The 17332-nt window shown below is 43.9% G+C and overlaps 1 long non-coding RNA gene across 4 annotated transcripts in view; it reads right to left on the bottom strand.

Annotated features, from left to right (window-relative positions):
• LOC136587927 (uncharacterized) overlaps positions 1-17332 on the bottom strand; it is a 130354-nt gene that overhangs the window by 105611 nt on the left and 7411 nt on the right. For all 4 annotated transcript variants that reach the window (XR_010787518.1, XR_010787516.1, XR_010787515.1 and 1 more), the window contains exons 2-3: positions 15863-16062; positions 8071-8161 (exon numbers count right to left, since the gene is read on the bottom strand). This is a non-coding gene — a long non-coding RNA (uncharacterized lncRNA). The remainder of the gene's footprint in view (positions 1-8070; positions 8162-15862; positions 16063-17332) is intronic.

Genomic DNA, 17332 nt, shown 5'->3' with positions numbered 1-17332 from the left:
CCTCAATTTGTAGTATAGAAACAAAGTATTTTAGGCTGAAAAAAGGCCTGTCCATCCAGTTCAGCCTATTACATGCCCCCGGCCTTAATGTTTATCCAGAGGAAGGCAAAACCCCCATTGAGGTAGAAGCCAATTTTCCTCATTTTAGGGAAAAAATTCCTTCCAAGTCTAGAAATTGGATTACATCCATGGATCACCGCCCCTTCTGAAGTAATCAGTGACTGTGCGGCACAGTACCAAATGCTTTGGAAAAAATCAAGATATACAAGATCCAATGACTTTCCCCAGTCAAGTCTAAAACTTACCTCCTCGTAGAAGCTGACCACATTAGTTAGACAGGAGGGTCCCCTCATAAACCCTGCTGATATGGAGTTATACAGCTATTTTCCTTGAGGTCCTTTAGGATAGGATCTCTAAGAAACTCCTCAAACATTTTACATAAACAAAAAAAGTTAGACTTGCCTGGCTGTAGTTTCTAGGTTCACTTTTTAAATTCTAGCACTACACTTGCTATGCGCCAATCCAGTGGAACACACCCAACCATTATAGAGTCCTTACATATAAGAAACAATGGTCTGTCTATTACACTATTTAAATCCCTTAGAACCCGGAGGTGTATGCCATCGGAACCTGGTGATTTGTCTATCTTAATCTCTTTAAGGCCTCCTTCACACGGGCGACAAAATCGTGCTGCTACAATGCTACAAATCGCATGTATGTGAAGCCCATGCTTTCCTATGGGTTCCTTCACACATGCCATGTTTTGTAGCATGCAACAACTCAACACAAAAACCTTGCGGGTCCGGCAATATGCCTGTGACATGTGAGGCTTTGTAGCCGATGTTTCCCTATGGAGCCTTCCTCTCTGTTGCATTGCATCGCACAAAAACGTGATTTTTGTGCGGTGCGATGCAACTTTTACAGTAGGAAATCCCACTGTAAACTCCCTAACCAAAGCCCTAGATGCAGAAAAAAAATGTAAAAAAAAACACATACATCACCTAAGAAGAGCTGTCAGCCTAGCCGTATCTTCTTCTCCCCTTTATCTATTCTGTCCAGGGTTTTGAAAATCCCCGCCTCATGGAAGCGCTGGCTGTGATTGGCTGACACTTAGCCAATTACAGCCATTCATCGAGCACTGGCTCTGATTGGCTAAGCATCAGCCAATCACCGCCAGCACTTCCAGGAGGCAGAGATTTTTAATCCTCGGCCAGAAGAGATGAAGAAGACAAGTGCCAGGGACTCGGGGAGAAGCTGGAGCGGAGCTCCTTACAGCGCTTCTAGGTAATGTATGGTTTTTAAAAAAAATCTTTTTTTGCAGTTAGGGTATATTTTTGGGGTAGGGCTTATATTTTAAACCCTCCCCGAAAATCCTTGCATGTGGTGCTACAAAGTCACGTGACTTTGTAGCACTACAAAATCGTGGTATTGCCGCAAGAAGACGTAGCGATGCCGTGTCATCCACGTGAGGGAAGCCTAAGCCCACTCTGCACTTATTTCTGGGTTAGAGTGGTGACATTTAATGGAGAGTTTACTTTATAAGGGCTTCTACACACTAACTTTTTTTTAACGCTGCGATATCACTGCATTTTTTCGCACAAAAACTGCAAGTTTGTGCTTTTGCGATTTTTGTGCGATGCGATTTTTAACATTAGAAAGTCCAATTGAAAAAAAACGCAGCAATATTGCAGCATTAAAAAAACGGCTGGTGGGTAGAAACTGCATTTCACTTGACATTTCATTTTTCTGAGTGAATACATGAGAGAAAAAATTATTTAACAGATTTGCTTTCTCCTCATCACCCTCTACTATTTTTCCTACATTATTCTTTAAAGGGTCAACACCTTCAGTATTAAAGGCTTTCTGTCATTAAAAAAAAATTCTATACTTACCCATTCCTCCCCAGGCAGTCAACTTACTGCATCTCCTCCTGTCTCCTCTCATTGAAATCAACTGTTCTGCCAGTTCTAACTGTATTAACCTTTTCCACCTCTAGTCTCATTACTTATGGCCCTTTTACACGGAATGACAGTTGGCTAAACCGACCGATAAGGTTGTTAGCGCCCATGCAGAGCATTTAGACAGACAGACTTTGCCGCTGGAATGCTGGCATCTTGCTCAGTGCCTAACCTTCTGTGTGGAGTGGGGAGCATTTACAAGGAATGAGGATCCAGCGATAGTTTTTATGGCGATTGAAAGTCAGTGATAACGACTTGTGAACGAATAGGGAGCCTTTTTTTTTTTTTGCATTTACATTGCACGATTATCGCGAATTGTCCAGTGTGAATAGCCCATTAGTCTCAGATCTCTGTCTACACTTTCTTCCCCTCTATCTCTCTGGTTTTCCTCCCCACCCCCAGCCCTTCCAAAGTCCCTAATTTAACAATGTCGATATTACATTTAAACATGGTCATATTTAAATGTAAAAAATACATTCAGCTACAAATTGTGTTTTGTGCGACTTGGCCAAGATGGTTTGTGGGCAAGAAGTAGACTGAATTCAGTAGTTGATATCAATGTCGAGAGTCGCTTGGCCTGTGTATTGATCTGTGTGTATATAAACAGCTCAAAGATAGTATACAAAATGTAATAAATACACTTTCTTAAAATGTTGCCAGTTCTTGAGTCTTAAATTGGTTTCCGATATCCAAGGTTTTTCATTCATACTATGCAATGATGGAACATATAACACCTTCATATCGCTACATGTGCTTCTCAGAAAATCTAGTGTGTCTACGCTTGGACTGGACTGAGCATCTTCTCATCCCACATACAGATATACAAGTCTCCACTTCTATTGTTGTGCACATGCATCAGATGGTCTTATGAGTGCAAATAGCATTATGGATGAAGTGGTCATGTGTTCTATCAAATGACTATGATGTTGACATATCAACCAAAGGCCTTGGCACTATGGACAGTGCTCATTGTGTACTTGCAATGTACTTATGTAAGCGGATTGACCTATCCCTCAACTCTATTTTGTTTCTAAAAAGTAACAAGAAAAGTCTGTGACGTACATCTGCATATCATCCTGTGATAGTTTAAGTCTGATTTACAAGAAAAGCAGGTGGCTTGGATATTGGCGCTTTAATATCTACACCAAGGGCTCATTCACACAGGTGGATTGTCAACGTGTATTACACACATGCATTTTCCGTGTGTAGCACACGGTGAATGGAGGCAATGAAAGTCTATGGACTTTATTCTTCCATTCACACCTGCATTGGAGCTGTGAGGGGACATCCGTATAAAGCGTAGGAGAAATAAATCGCAGCATGCTCTATTTCTCCCCGTTTTATAGGGAGACTTTGAAGCGCTGCATATTGAAACGCTGCCAATTGGCAATGTCTGCAACAGGGCAGTGTTTAATGAAAAAAAAAAGTCACACTGCGCATGTTCGTGACGTCATAGTCTCAGGCATGTGCAGCGCCTATTGCAGCCCTCACGCGATCTCTATCTGCAGAGCATAGGGGCTGTGATGACTGATCTACCATGGGATGAGCCCTGCAAAATGGCGTTGTCTCTGTAAGGTACATTCTGAAAAGTGGACTGGAGGTACAGTCCAACCTGTCCAGAATCGCAGTGGATGTCTGGGAAAATTCTAAAACCACCAGCGACAGGGAGTGTGCCCATTCTGGTTCAGTGATTTGAGAGAGCTGCATGGAAGGGGAGCCAGTAGAAGGATCCATGGCCGCCTGCTGTGATGAAATACAGTTAGGACAAACGACTATAACGGTCCACATGTAAACTTTGTTTTACACTGAGAGCACACATAATATATGGCTCTAGCTGACCCCTGTCTGGATTATTCTGCTCTGGTGTCGGACATGGTGCTACAGAGATGCTATGGACAGTAAACCAAGTAGCATCATACACTACAACTGCAAGCTGGTACTACAGGAGGAGGTCACAGGCAAGGGAGCTAGCTGCCAGGTAGAGCTTACCCAAACCAGAGCTGTTCAGTGGAGCTGAGAAAACCACAAGTTTGATGCTGAAAAGTGAGTGGATCAAAGTGTTTTTGGCTTCTGTGGTGTGGAACTACAAGTCCCAGCATGACACGCCATCCTAGTAGTCATGCTGAAGAGGTGGACTTTTGCAAGTAAAGAGGCATGCCTCCGGAAAAAGGAGTCCGAGACCAAAGGGGAGCATTGTTCAAGCAGCACGAGCAAGGACTACATTAGTGGTGACCCTGCTGCACGCAGAAGCCCCCTCATCTGCCCCAGTCCACCCTTGCCTGCAAGCTAAACCTGCAGAAGCGGCGATGCCGGCTCCGCCCCCTCCCCCCAGACACACACCTCCTCTCAGGAAGACCGAACAGCATCTCGAGCCCCAGAAGAATCCAAAGCACCATGCAGGAGGGCTAAGCCCCAAAGACGCCCCCTGCAGCAGGGTATCTAAACCCTCCTGCATGAGATGGAATCCCCCTTTTTTTTTTACGGTGACCGACGGGAGAGGGAACAGAAGATAAATGATCAATATTTACCTCAGTCTGGATAGAAAGACCCTACTTGCCCTTTAACCAGACAGGATGCTCACCTATTTCAGCAGAGTTCCCCTAGCGCTTGCCTGCCTTTAGTGAGGAAGGGAGCGTTCCAGTGACAGGGAGGGGGAACAGTATGCCTGGTGGGCACATTCAAGTTAATGCTTGAACGTGCCTCCTTTTCTTCTGAGGTTGGGGCAGATAACAGAATGGCTAACTCCGTTCTGTTTGCCCGCCTCAGTGGGGTAACAGAGAGAATCCTGCCTCCCTGTTATTTCCTAAATCCAAACTGTGCTTGAAGACGGGCGACAAACTGGTCTGCCTCCTAAGGACACTAAGCTAATACTCAAGAAATGCAATAACTTCAGGGAGCTTGGACTTTGTAAAAGTAACTTCCATGCTTTATTAATAACGTGCTTACAACATCATGGGTACTAGGTGCTCACGGAGTACGCGTTTCGATCTTAACTAAGATCTTACTCATTAGCTTGGTGCCTGTAGGGGAGGATTAGAGAAGTGGGAGGAGCTAACACTTTTTTCTGCTTAGTGTCCGCCTCCTAGTTGCAGTACCCATGGTCTTCAAGCTGTGTCTCCCAATAATACGGATGAGAAATAAAGTTAACCTATAAACTGTGTTGTTCCATCTACACGAACAATGTACATTGCTTGTCTTGTTCTTATCCATGAAAAGGAATGAGAATAGGATATGCCATCATTTTTTTCATACAAACCATATGAAAAATCATGCATGTGAATAGCCTCACAGGCTATGATAGGGCTGTGTGATATCCATGGAAGCAAAGTATGCCTATGTGCCTGTGACCTAATAGCTGTCTGTCCAGCTGACTGGTGCACCACCAGAGATATTCCTTTGAGTTTGCAGACCAAAGACAATCAGAAACAAAGTTTCTGCTAAGTATAAATAGAAACTTTGGTAAACGGAAAGTTTATCAACTTCTAAGAAAAGGGCAACTCTGTTATTATTTCTTTATTTTTTTAACAGGAAATGCTCGTAAGACAGAATTTCCTTTTAGAAAAAAACCCTGCAAATGTAAGTTTCTATTCGGACTTTTCTTTCCTGTATTTCTTTTTACCATACCTGAATATATTACGGTATAGTACTCACCTTTTCCACACATTTTCCTTGAGGTCCTTTAGGATAGGATCTCTAAGAAACTCCTCAAACATTTTACATAAACAAAAAAAGTTAGACTTGCCTGGCTGTAGTTTCTAGGTTCACTTTTTAAATTCTGGCACTACACTTGCTATGCGCCAATCCAGTGGAACACACCCAACCATTATAGAGTCCTTAAATATAAGAAACAATGGTCTGTCTATTACACTATTTAATTCCCTTAGAACCCGGAGGTGTATGCCATCGGAACCTGGTGATTTGTCTATCTTAATCTCTTTAAGGCCTCCTTCACACGGGCGACAAAATCGCGCTGCTACAATTCTACAAATCGCATGTATGTGAAGCCCATGCTTTCCTATGGGTTCCTTCACACATGCCATGTTTTGTAGCATGCAACAACTCAACACAAAAACCTTGCGGGCCCGGCAATATGCCTGTGACATGTGAGGCTTTGTAGCCGATGTTTCCCTATGGAGCCTTCCTCTCTTGCATTGCATCGCACAAAAACGTGATTTTCGTGCGGTGCGATGCAACTTTTACAGTAGGAAATCCTACTGTAAACTCCCTAACCAAAGCCCTAGATGCAGAAAAAAAATGTAAAAAAAAACCACATACATCACCTAAGAAGAGCTGTCAGCCCAGCCGTATCTTCTTCTCCGCTTTATCTATTCTGTCCAGGGTTTTGAAAATCCCCGCCTCATGGAAGCGCTGGCTGTGATTGGCTGACACTTAGCCAATCACAGCCATTCATCGAGCACTGGCTCGATGAATTTTAGAAATTTAGCTTCTACCTCATTAGGTTTTTTTGCCTTCCTCTGGATCAATATTGGGGGGTAATAGGTTGAAGTGGATGGACATATGTCTTTTTCGGCCTTACATACTGTTACAATATTGTCTCTTGTAAGGCCGGGTGCACAGAAACAGATTTTTGCCAGGGAACCCGCGTCGGGCGTCCACAAAGAGGATTCGCAGCAAATATCGTTCAAAGCATGCTATGTAAAACAATAAAAAAATCACAGAGGTGAGGGGGAACACAAAAACATATTTCACTGGAAAAGAGACAAAAATGCAATACCTGATATGGTGCAGAGCAGGCACAATCACCATAAGGCCGGCCCAATCGAGATAAGGCCGGCACAATGGCCGTTGGGTAGGCACAATGGCTGTAGACCCTAACATTATGCAGCAAGCCAGACTATAAACCGGAGGAGCTAAATTGTCCACTGCAGACTTTTATGCAGTCATCCATTCAACCCAGCCCAGATTGGGGAGGAGCGACTGCAGTAATACTCCTGTATTGTGGAATGCACCCATCTATTGGCTGGCTTCTGTTGTATTGTTCACATTGCGAATTAAGTTGTCTGCAGTCACTCCTCCTGCATATTGTTGGGGTCTACAGCCATTGTGTCGGCCTTGTGGTAATTGTGCCTGCTTAGTGGCGATTGTGCCTGCTCTGCACTTTATCAGGTATCCCTTTTTCCTTCACACTCGCGGAAATGAATTGCAATTTCTGTGAGCGGAGGAAAAATCGCAGCATGCTCTATTTTTGTGCTGAATCCGCACGGAAGGCATTGAAGGCAATTAAAGTCGTCTGACCCGCAGCCCATCTGCAAATGACACTGCAGATAGACTGTGGGTACCCGCGTCATCATCTAGCGATGCTACAGGAAAAAAAAAAATAGTACTGTGCATAACCAACGGCGAGCGTCCGCGGTCATGTGCAGTACAAAAGAAACAGGTACGTGGGGTCGCCAGCCAGGGTCAGAGCCGGAATTATCTGCGGCAACTCGCATGCAGAATTTTGGCTCTGTCGTGAGTAGGAGGCCTAAATGGGCCAATAACTCAGCAGGAGAGCGACTTGTGATTGGTTTTGTTATAGGAGGAAATTCTCTTTCTGATATACATTACAAATGATTAACCTGTTAGGGGGGTTACAAGTACCCTTAAGTTCATTAGTGCACAATAATGCCTCATTTACTTCTAAGCATATCAGTAATTGTATTGCTTCCAACCTGATTGTGTGCTAACGGAATCTAGATGTTACATATCACAGCAGAGGGGGATTTTCTTTTGTTATCCTCCTTGTGAATTGTTTGCTGTGATCCTGCAATGGCCATGTCAGTGAGATACTTTTTTGGTAGAGTCTCATAGGCAATGGGCCATTTACCCCCTTACAAGCTAGTCTCAGTCTTTGTGAGCCCTCAAGAATCAAACCCAATGTTACTATAAAATCATCATTTCCCCTTGACATCTGCTGTCCTATACCACCAAAAACCTTAATCGGGGACCCACACCCTCATTAATTACCCTTACAGTGAGCACACAACCAATTTAAAGTGTTACAGAATATATATTAGGAAGAATTGTCTGAGCTTGCTGATTTTGAATGATGTCCGGGGAAGAAGGATTGGGCATTTTAAATCCTATAGGAGTATATGAAGGTTTTATGTACCTCCTTCAGCAGGATCGTGTCACGGTGCGTCACCACTTCTTAGGACAAGCACAACACATTGTGCTTCAGACAACGCCATCATTCCCATTGCCTGTAATGAAGAAACATCACTGTGTTAACATGAGAATGAATTAAGTTATGTTACAATGTAGCACTCCATTCTCTGCTAGTCTGATGTATCACACTTAACTTCCTATTAGAAAACTTAGAGTTGAATCCAAGATGGTGGCATTCAAAAGGGGTACCATGGCTTAATAGGTTGCTAAACTCCCTCCCTCTGCTCTCCTCCCCCCCGTGCAGGCTCATCTCTGCTTTTCTCCCCGCTCGTTCTTTGCAATTGGAGGGGGTGGAGTTAAGCGTCGGCCCGTCCCGCCTCCTCATTTTGCTGGCTGAGAAGGGGTGAGATGTGGGCGGAGCTAAGCTGCCCCTTGTCCATAGCTATTATTGGGAGGAGGAGGGATGGGCCAGCGCTTAGCTCCACCCCCTCCCATTGCAAAGAGCCAGCGAGGAGGAGAGCAGAGGTGAGCCTGCGATGGGGAGGGAGGGGAAAGGGGTGACAGCATGGTAGTCTCGGCGTATATGCGCCAGGACCCATGCCATCTAAACGGGTGCACAAACGTTTGATTTGTGCGCCCGTTCACCAGTTTTATCTCTCCCAACGTAGCGTATATCGTCCGGCTGTTAAAACGGCAGCCGATACACGCTCGTGGGAATAAAGCCTTACCGCTATATGTAAACATACCCTTATGGGCCCATTCACACTGGTCTATTTTCTGTCCATATTTCATATTGACTGAATATGGATAAAATACAGATCCATTGAATTAGAATGGTGTATTTAGACAAGCTTTTTTTAAACAGACAAATGTTGCGTGTAAAAATACAAAACAACGCAACATATATTTTGGTCCATGTTCACAGACCAAAATCACACATTAAAGTCTATGGGTGCGCAAAAGCCGCAGTGAATACGAATTAGCATCCATATTCACTGCATTTTCTTTGTGAACCGTTTTCTGTCGGTTGCAAAAAAACGAACAGATCTTGGGGTTCTTGTGTTTTTTGTGTATGCATGAAAAATGCGGTGAACATGGGTACAACATGGGGTAAAAAATGCACATATACGCACAAAAATGTGGATGGGCGTATGATTTTTTTTATTCACACTGGTTGCATTAATGAGTGAGGGATTTCACTTTCAGGGTGCTTAAGACAGGAAGATTCTCGTTTGCACGTGCGAATGAACCAGTGATGTCATCGCTAGCTCATTATTCTCTCGTGCAGCCTGTCTAAACAGGCAGATTCATTCAGCGAGAATCGTTCAGTATTTCACATTCGCTGTGTGAAAGACTGAATGATCAGTATTTCATAGAATCATAAAGTTGGAAGGGACCTCCGGGGTCATCAGGTCCAACCCCATGCTCAGTACCGGGTTCACTAAATCAGTGTTCCCCAACTCCAGTCCTCAGGGACCGCCAACAGGTCATGTTTTCAGGATTTCCTCAGTGTTACACAGGTGATGTAATTATTGTCGGTGCCTCAGGCATTACCACAGGTGTTCTTACCATAGCATATCCTGAAAACATGACCTGTTGGTGGTCCCTGAGGACTGGAGTTGGGGTCCCCTGCACTAAAACATCTCAGACAGGGATTTGTCCAGCCTTTGTTTGAACACTTCTATTGAAGGAAAAGTCACCCCCCTTCTGAGGCAACCTGTTCCACTCACTGATTAAAAAGTTTTTTTAATATCTATAGAATCATAGAAAAAATGCAACTGCAAGTTGTGGTAGAGCCACACTCCTAACATTGGCAGATCGCGAATCGTTATTAGGACAGAGATCGCCAATGTTATCGCATGGGCTTATCCGGGATTTGACCCAAGGACCTCTCGCACCATAAATGAGAATCATACCCCCACACCAACGAGCCAACCAAGAACAAGAAGTGAATAAGCCAATGATGATTTTTATTCCATGCTTAAAATGAATGATGAGCAAGAAGTGCACGATTCTTCTTTGTCATTCAGTTGTTGGCTCGGATTTAGAACAAATGATTATCGTTGACTTTTGCTTGTTAGAACGAATCATTCTGTCTACAAGCACCTTCAGTTACTTTGTTTGATGAGGTTATCAGTCATTTCAAGAAATGCTGACACAATATTGCTACTTTTAGGTATCAGATACAAGTATTCAGGGCTGACAGTGACCACAGCGTGGTACAGACATCCTGGTTTCAGTAATCCCACGTTGCTGATGACGTCATCAGATAACATCTAGAGTGCTACAATACCACAAAACACCAGGAATTAAATTGAGGTGTCATTCTCTGAAAGAAGAGGCAGTTTATAATGACGGCACTGCTTCAACGTGGGGGAATTCAGAAAGGAATTGTATTTAAAGGGGTCATACAGGATTACAACTATATGGCTGCTATTTTCCAGAAAAAGTGCCACATGTGTCCGTGGGTTGTGACTAGTATTGTAGCTAGTTTTTAAATCAGGTCCACCATAAATAATGTGCTACATGCAGTATAATAGGGTTATGGGAATACTAACTATGTTTGTGTTACTTGTTGGTGTTTTGCACGTTTAATAAACGTTTCTTTTTAAATGCGTGTACAAAAATTTACACAAGATTTTAAAGTGACTCTCCAGTCGGGAGCTCAAAACCCCTCATGTAAGAGTGGCTTTACACAGGACAACTATCTCCAAATAGTCACTATATAGAGCGCAAGACAGTGACAGTTGTAAACGCATTCCAACGATGCCATATGAGCGATAATCATTGCGTGTAAACACTGCCATCTTTCACTCTTCAGGTGAATGATGATTTTAACATAAGCTTAAAATCCATCAGTCAGCCGGAGAGAGATAACAGGGACCGCAAGCTGTCTTCTGCATGGGAGTCAGAGATTACATTGTATTCTGCTGACAGCCCGTGCGAGATCAATGGAGCTGGGTGCAGAGCTCAGACCACATTCTGTGCTCTGCAAACAGCTCCTGGAGGCCCTTTTACATGCCTATTAAGCTGATAAAGTGTTAATGGACATTAGTGTCCATTAACATTTTATGCAAAACGATTGCTAAAACTGTCAATCTTTCAATTATTTGAAAGATTGTCTGTGCGTGTAAATGAGCCTTAAGTGATTACCTGCAGGGGATGGTTACTTTCATTACTTGCTATTTCTTTCCCTCAGTTTTTGCTTCTTCGCAGCTTTCTAGCTCATCTCTATTTTGGCCCTTTTACAGGGGCTGACAGTTGGGGAAAACGACTGCACTAGCGCTGACATCACGGCTAAGGTCATCGGCGCTCGTGCAGAGCATTTACACAGAAAGACTTCACCGCTGGATTGCTGGGTTCTTGACGGCTTCTCACTCAGTGCTTCATCTTCTATGGGAAGTGCTGAGCGGGGAGAATTTACACAGAATGACAAGCTAGCGATCCAGCGATGGCTTTTAAGCTGACTGAAAAGTCAGTTTCACAACCTCTGAAAAAAGTGAGCGATTTACACACTGAATGATTATCGCTCATTTGAACAAATTTTGAGTGATCATCGTTAAGTGTAAATTGGCCATTAGGACAGAGCCGTGATCTGTGACTACAGTTTAACTAAAGCATCTAATCTGAAGTAGTCTGTGACACACCCCCTGTCTCACAATTGGTTTGGGCTGCAGAGGAGGCAAACCAAGGGTGTGTCAGAGACTACTTCAGATCAGGCACTGAAGGGCCGACAATCTTCTTGACGACTGCACGACTTTAGTGGTGACATCAGCACTTGCGCAGAGCATTCAAACTGAAATACTTGCCGCCAGCTCGCCGGCTTCTCACTCAGCGCTTCACCTCCTATAGAAAGCACTCAGCGGGGAGCATTTACACGAAACGACAAGCCAGCAAGCTAACGTGTTTTTTTTCAGCTGACTGGAAAGTCAGCTTAAACAACCGCTAACAAGTGAGCGTTTTTTTCTTCGTTCATATTGAACGATTATAGCTCAAATTTGTTTGAACGAATTTTAAGCGATCATCGTTACGTGAAAATGGGCCTTAAGCTATAGTCACAGATCACAGCTCTGTCCTAAGAGGAATGAGCTATAAAGCTGCCAAAGAGCGAGATGTGAGGAAGAATAAACAGCAGGTAATCATCCCATGTAATGGTCCTTGTACACGGGACAATCAGCCCAACGATCATTACTCCTCTGCTTTCACACAGGAGCGAGTATCGTTCAGTGAATGCAGGCAGAGCGTGCTGCAGATTGCCCACAGTAAACAGGCAGTCGTTCATAGATGAAAGCCTGCCTGATTCATTTTTAGACCTGCATAAAGTGAACAACAAACGATAAGTGAATGAATTTCCATTTGTCATTCATTCGCTGGCAGTGTTTACACTGGACGATTATAGTTCAGTTTTGCAAGATCCAATGATAAACTGAATGATATTCGTTTCATGTAAAAGGGCCCTAAGTAGTGATTTCTATATCAGTTACACTTTTCCACTGGAGGGTCACTTTAACATTATTGGAACACAGTGAATTCCATATTAGCACTTATTAGCACTCTGTAGAGTTGTAAATTAGCTATCAGGGAGGCTTTAGTCGGTGTGAATATATGTAAACATAGGCTCCATTTAAGTGGTAAAGGATAGGGGATAACTAGCTGATCGGGCTGTGCATGAAGCACATGTCGGGCAGGCGCACTGAGCTCCATTCATCTCAATGAGAGCGACAAAGATTTCCAAGTGCTTGACTCAGAAATCTTCACGCACAACCAACCGGCACTTCATTCATTCGGGGTCCGACCGGGACCCCATTCTCGTAATCAGTGAGGGTCCAGCGATGGGATCCCCACTGATCCACTAGCTATTCCCTATCCAATGAGTAGGGGAAAAGTTCTAGGAACTATAAAACTCCTTTAAGCTGGCCAAAGATAGCTATATGTCCATCTAAATCTTGCTGTGCAAAGGGCAAAAGATTTTAAAGTCCTCGGCATGCTCTTAAGTGTGGGTTGTTTTTTGTTGTGGCATGTGAATGGGGTTTTTAAATCTACTCCAGAAATCATATGCCATATGTTAATGTGACCTAGTACTGTACAGAGGTACCTCATGGGAGCACGCTGCTGGAGGTTAACTTCCGACAAGGGCTGATTCACATGGTGCAATCGAATCATACTTTTCTGAAAATGGTGAATAAGCCCTTAGTCTCTATTATCTGGTTTACGGATAGCAAATAGAACCTAAAGCAAAATTGTAAAAATTTTGGCTATAGTTCAGAAATTATACACCCTACATTCAGGGGCGGGCTGGATTGGGGGGCAGGGGGGCATGTGCCTCCCAGGCCAGTCCCCCCAGTAGACGAGCAGGGCTACTCCCACTGACAGAGCCCCACTGACTTGAACCTGTCGCGGGCCGAGACACGGCCTTTACTGGGTTTCAGTACAATGCTGGCGCATGCGTATGTTTACACTACAGGCAGTTTGGTTGGCTGTCCGTCAACAGGAGTTCCCAGGAAGCCCATGGCCGCCCGAACACTCAACAGATGTCCTGCCCCTTGTAATTGAAATAGGGGAACCATGGCTCTCCTGTCGCAGCTGTCAGCCATGACCCACACTGACAGCAGACTCGGGAAAGGAGAGGCCAATGCAGGTATTCCTGATGGCGGTAGCTCATCCTCTCACCAATCAAGAAGAAGCAGCCGGCCTCCAGGCTCCATTGCGGATAATGCTCTACTGTGGACTAGGTAAGTATTAATATTTGCATGTATATATGATGATTAACCATTCAGTCATTGCCGACTCTGGGTCACCCTACGGGTCAACTCTTACCATCTTCGTCTATCCAGTACAGCTTCTTTTAACTGGCAAATAGTCATGCCAGTGTCTGCCATGACTGGATCTATCCAGCGAGTTCTTTGACGACCTCTTCTTCATGAACCACATGAACGTCGTCTTTAATAAAAACACTCCCTACCACTGTACGGATGCCTTCATTTATTACCCTTCAACATATTATCACCATTTTGACAATTTAAGTAGGGAGAATTACCTGATCTAGGAGGACAAAGAACTGTCTGGCTTGATTCTCGTTTTCTCCTCATATCCAACCTAATCAATTTATTTCTCAAGTTACTACTCTGTCTATGGGCCATAATCAGGAGGGGGGGGGGGGGGGAGAACTCTATGGCTCCAGGTAAATGTTGATGATACACCACTCAGATTTAGGGCTTGTTCAGATGAGCGTGGTTTTAGCGCAGTATAGGCGTGTGAAAAAATCGCGGTTATACTGCACTAAAAATCGCATGAACGGATGATTTCCAGCTATTAATTGTTGAGCTTAATTAACTGTGAAATTGCCCGTTCATACGATCGGAGGTGCGTGTTATCCTGCTCCCACAGGAGTCTATGGAAAGCTCATACATTATGTACCAAAGATAGGTCAGGTCATATCTTTTCACGCACCACAGACCTTAGATGCGCACATTGCAGTCGTACGTTCTATTTTTGTTAGATACGAGTATTTTTTATACCTTCCTTTGAACGCTTCTATAGGAAACCATTGGTTCTATTAGACGCAATCTTTTCACCCGCCTATAATGCACTAAAACTACGCTCATGTGAACGAGGCCTTAATAATATCCACTATCTGAATACTCAACTGCTAATAGGCTGAAATAAACGGGATACTCTGTGCTTGTACCTTGTATTACCTCTTTATCAATAGATCTTTTCTATCTATCTCCTTCAGGCTTTATTCAAACGAGCGTATATCAGCCGCCGGTTTCACGACCGGTCAATATATGCCAGCATCATATGCATTGGATTCCAATGCATCAGATCAGATGGGTGATTTTATGCCACGTAAAAGCGCCCGGCCGGCCAAGATAGCGCATTTCGTCTGGGCGCTTTTACGCCGGGCAGGAAAGATAGACCTGGAACTCTCTTTCTGGCCAGAATACGACGGCTGCTGCATAGACTCTTATGGGACCCAATGACAGCTGCCAGAGAAGGGAGGTGGAAGGGTGCTTAGCAGTGTGACTGCTAAACTCCCTTCCCCTTCTCTCCTCCTTTCCACCCCATTGCTGTTTGCAATGGGAGGGGGCGGGAGCTAGTTGCTAAGCTCCCACCCTGTCCAAACATCTCCCATTGCTGGATGCCGACAAGGGGCGCAGAGAGGGTGGGAGCTTAGAACACTAGCTCCCGCCCCATCCAAACCGTTCCCTTGATGAGAGTCGGCAAGAGGGTGGAAAGGGGGAGGCTGTTTAGCAGAGCTAAACTGTCTCTTACACTGCAGGCTTCTACATGCGGAATCCAGCCTGCCTGTGTGCAGCCGGCCTTAATCTCCCCATAATTTCAAACTTGGGGTCCCTATTCATACGTTCATAAACCTATTCATCTTTTAATTATCCCCAAACCTCTGCTCCATGCTTCGCTGTGTCCATTACCACAAGTACACCCCCCTTATCAGCACTCTTGTTGAATCCTTAATCTGCATCAAACTCTTCAACACCTCTCCTCTTTTGTGTAAGGTTAAATTTGATTTACACCCAAGGAAGACAATTCTTCACTCCAACAGACACCAGTTCAATATATGACTCAACCACATGGTTATTCCCTGGAGGTAAGAGATCATTCTTGATCCTCCAATCAAGCTGTTTCAGGCAAAACACATTGTCCACATCCCCTATTACCTCCTCTATTTCCTTATCCATAAAGTATGCCTTTAATGTCAACTGTCTATAGAATCTCTGTAAACCCAATTCAAGATTAAAGCAATCCATTGCATCAGTAGGGCTTAAAGATAATACCTTATTCGGCACTTTATTTTCAGTATCGGAAACTGAAAGAGGAAATATTTCCAACTACATTTACTTCAGTTGATGTTTCCTTGTCACTGGTTGTGGTAGCTACTCCCATTGTCTCCAAGGGTTTTTGGCATTTTTTCTCAGACCGTTGGTATTTACGTCCGTCCCTTCTGTGCTTGCAATTGTTCCTTGGCCTTGCTGGCCTAAAAAAAAAAAAATAGATCTCATAGAGTCAACCGTAAAATCAGAATCACCTGTGATATAACCAAAACGTCTTCGCCCAGGTCTCTTATTTCTTCGTCTACCCACGGCATTCCTTCCTTGGGTACCCTGCCAATTGTATACTCTACCATTATTATAATCTTCCCAATCACAATGCTGTTTATCTCATTTCACACATTCCATCTCTGATCGATGTCTCTATAGAGGTTGTGTTACCTTTTCTTTATATGCTACAGAATCCCCCGGAGCAAGTAAAGCTTTAATCTGTTCTTTCAGCACCACATTAGCAGCATTCAATGTCTCCAGATCCTTCTGTAAGTATTCCACATCAAGCAAAATAATCTTGAATGCATATTTGTTCTTAATCATTTTGAACCACTTGCAGAAATCTTCATTCAAAAAGACGTTATGACGTAAATGTGATCGCCTTCCTCTTGGTACTCTCTGCGCCTTTAATATTCTAATGAAGTGTTCAGGTGAAGTTCCACAATCACTGCAGGTTTGCAATCATTCTCATATCTCCATTTCAACAAATCAATAGAAGATGCGCTTAAAAAAGAAACCTCACCTTTCGCAACAGCAAACAGCCTCTATATATCCTCTTCTGTATGAGTTGATGTCTTACTTGGGCCCGTGTTACTCACAGATTCTCCTTGGTCCGAGGTCTTCATCTTGAACATGCAATAACCTCCCGCACAAGTCTCCTGGGTCATCAAACCGTACAAATCCAAGATTGGAAAAGGTACCAATGGACACCTTTACTTCAACACTTGAATGCAGTAGATCATCCAACATCACACAGTACTGCACAAGCAGGCAGATGGCAGCATGTCCAATTGATCTTGAAGTCTATTGAAGGCTGAGTTGCTATGGACCCCATAGTGGGTCACAGTTGTGCATGCGGATGTGCATTACATGTGCAACGGGTGCAAAGCGAGAAGAGGCCTGCACTCTCTGAGCGTTTTTTTAAGATGTGGCTGAGGCTAAAAGTGGTTTCAAGAAAAAGTAGAGCACTTGCCCCCAGTAACCAATCAGCTTCCAGATCTCATCCTTCAGATACCCCTCTATAGACAACAGTTCAACTTTTCTTTTGCACCATATTGCATCAATTTATTGTAAACTGTGTGACAACTTTATCACCCAGAGGACAGCTTTAAACAGTGTTTTTAGGGAAAAAGAAAACAAAACACTTTTTTAGGGTGCCTACTAGAGATGAGCGAACGTACTCGGTAAGGCCGATTTCGCAATCGA

Source organism: Eleutherodactylus coqui, chromosome 13 (genome assembly GCF_035609145.1).
Source record: "Eleutherodactylus coqui strain aEleCoq1 chromosome 13, aEleCoq1.hap1, whole genome shotgun sequence".
In the NCBI taxonomy this organism is placed as follows: domain Eukaryota; kingdom Metazoa; phylum Chordata; class Amphibia; order Anura; family Eleutherodactylidae; genus Eleutherodactylus; species Eleutherodactylus coqui.
This window is presented reverse-complemented; position numbering and strand designations above follow the sequence as displayed.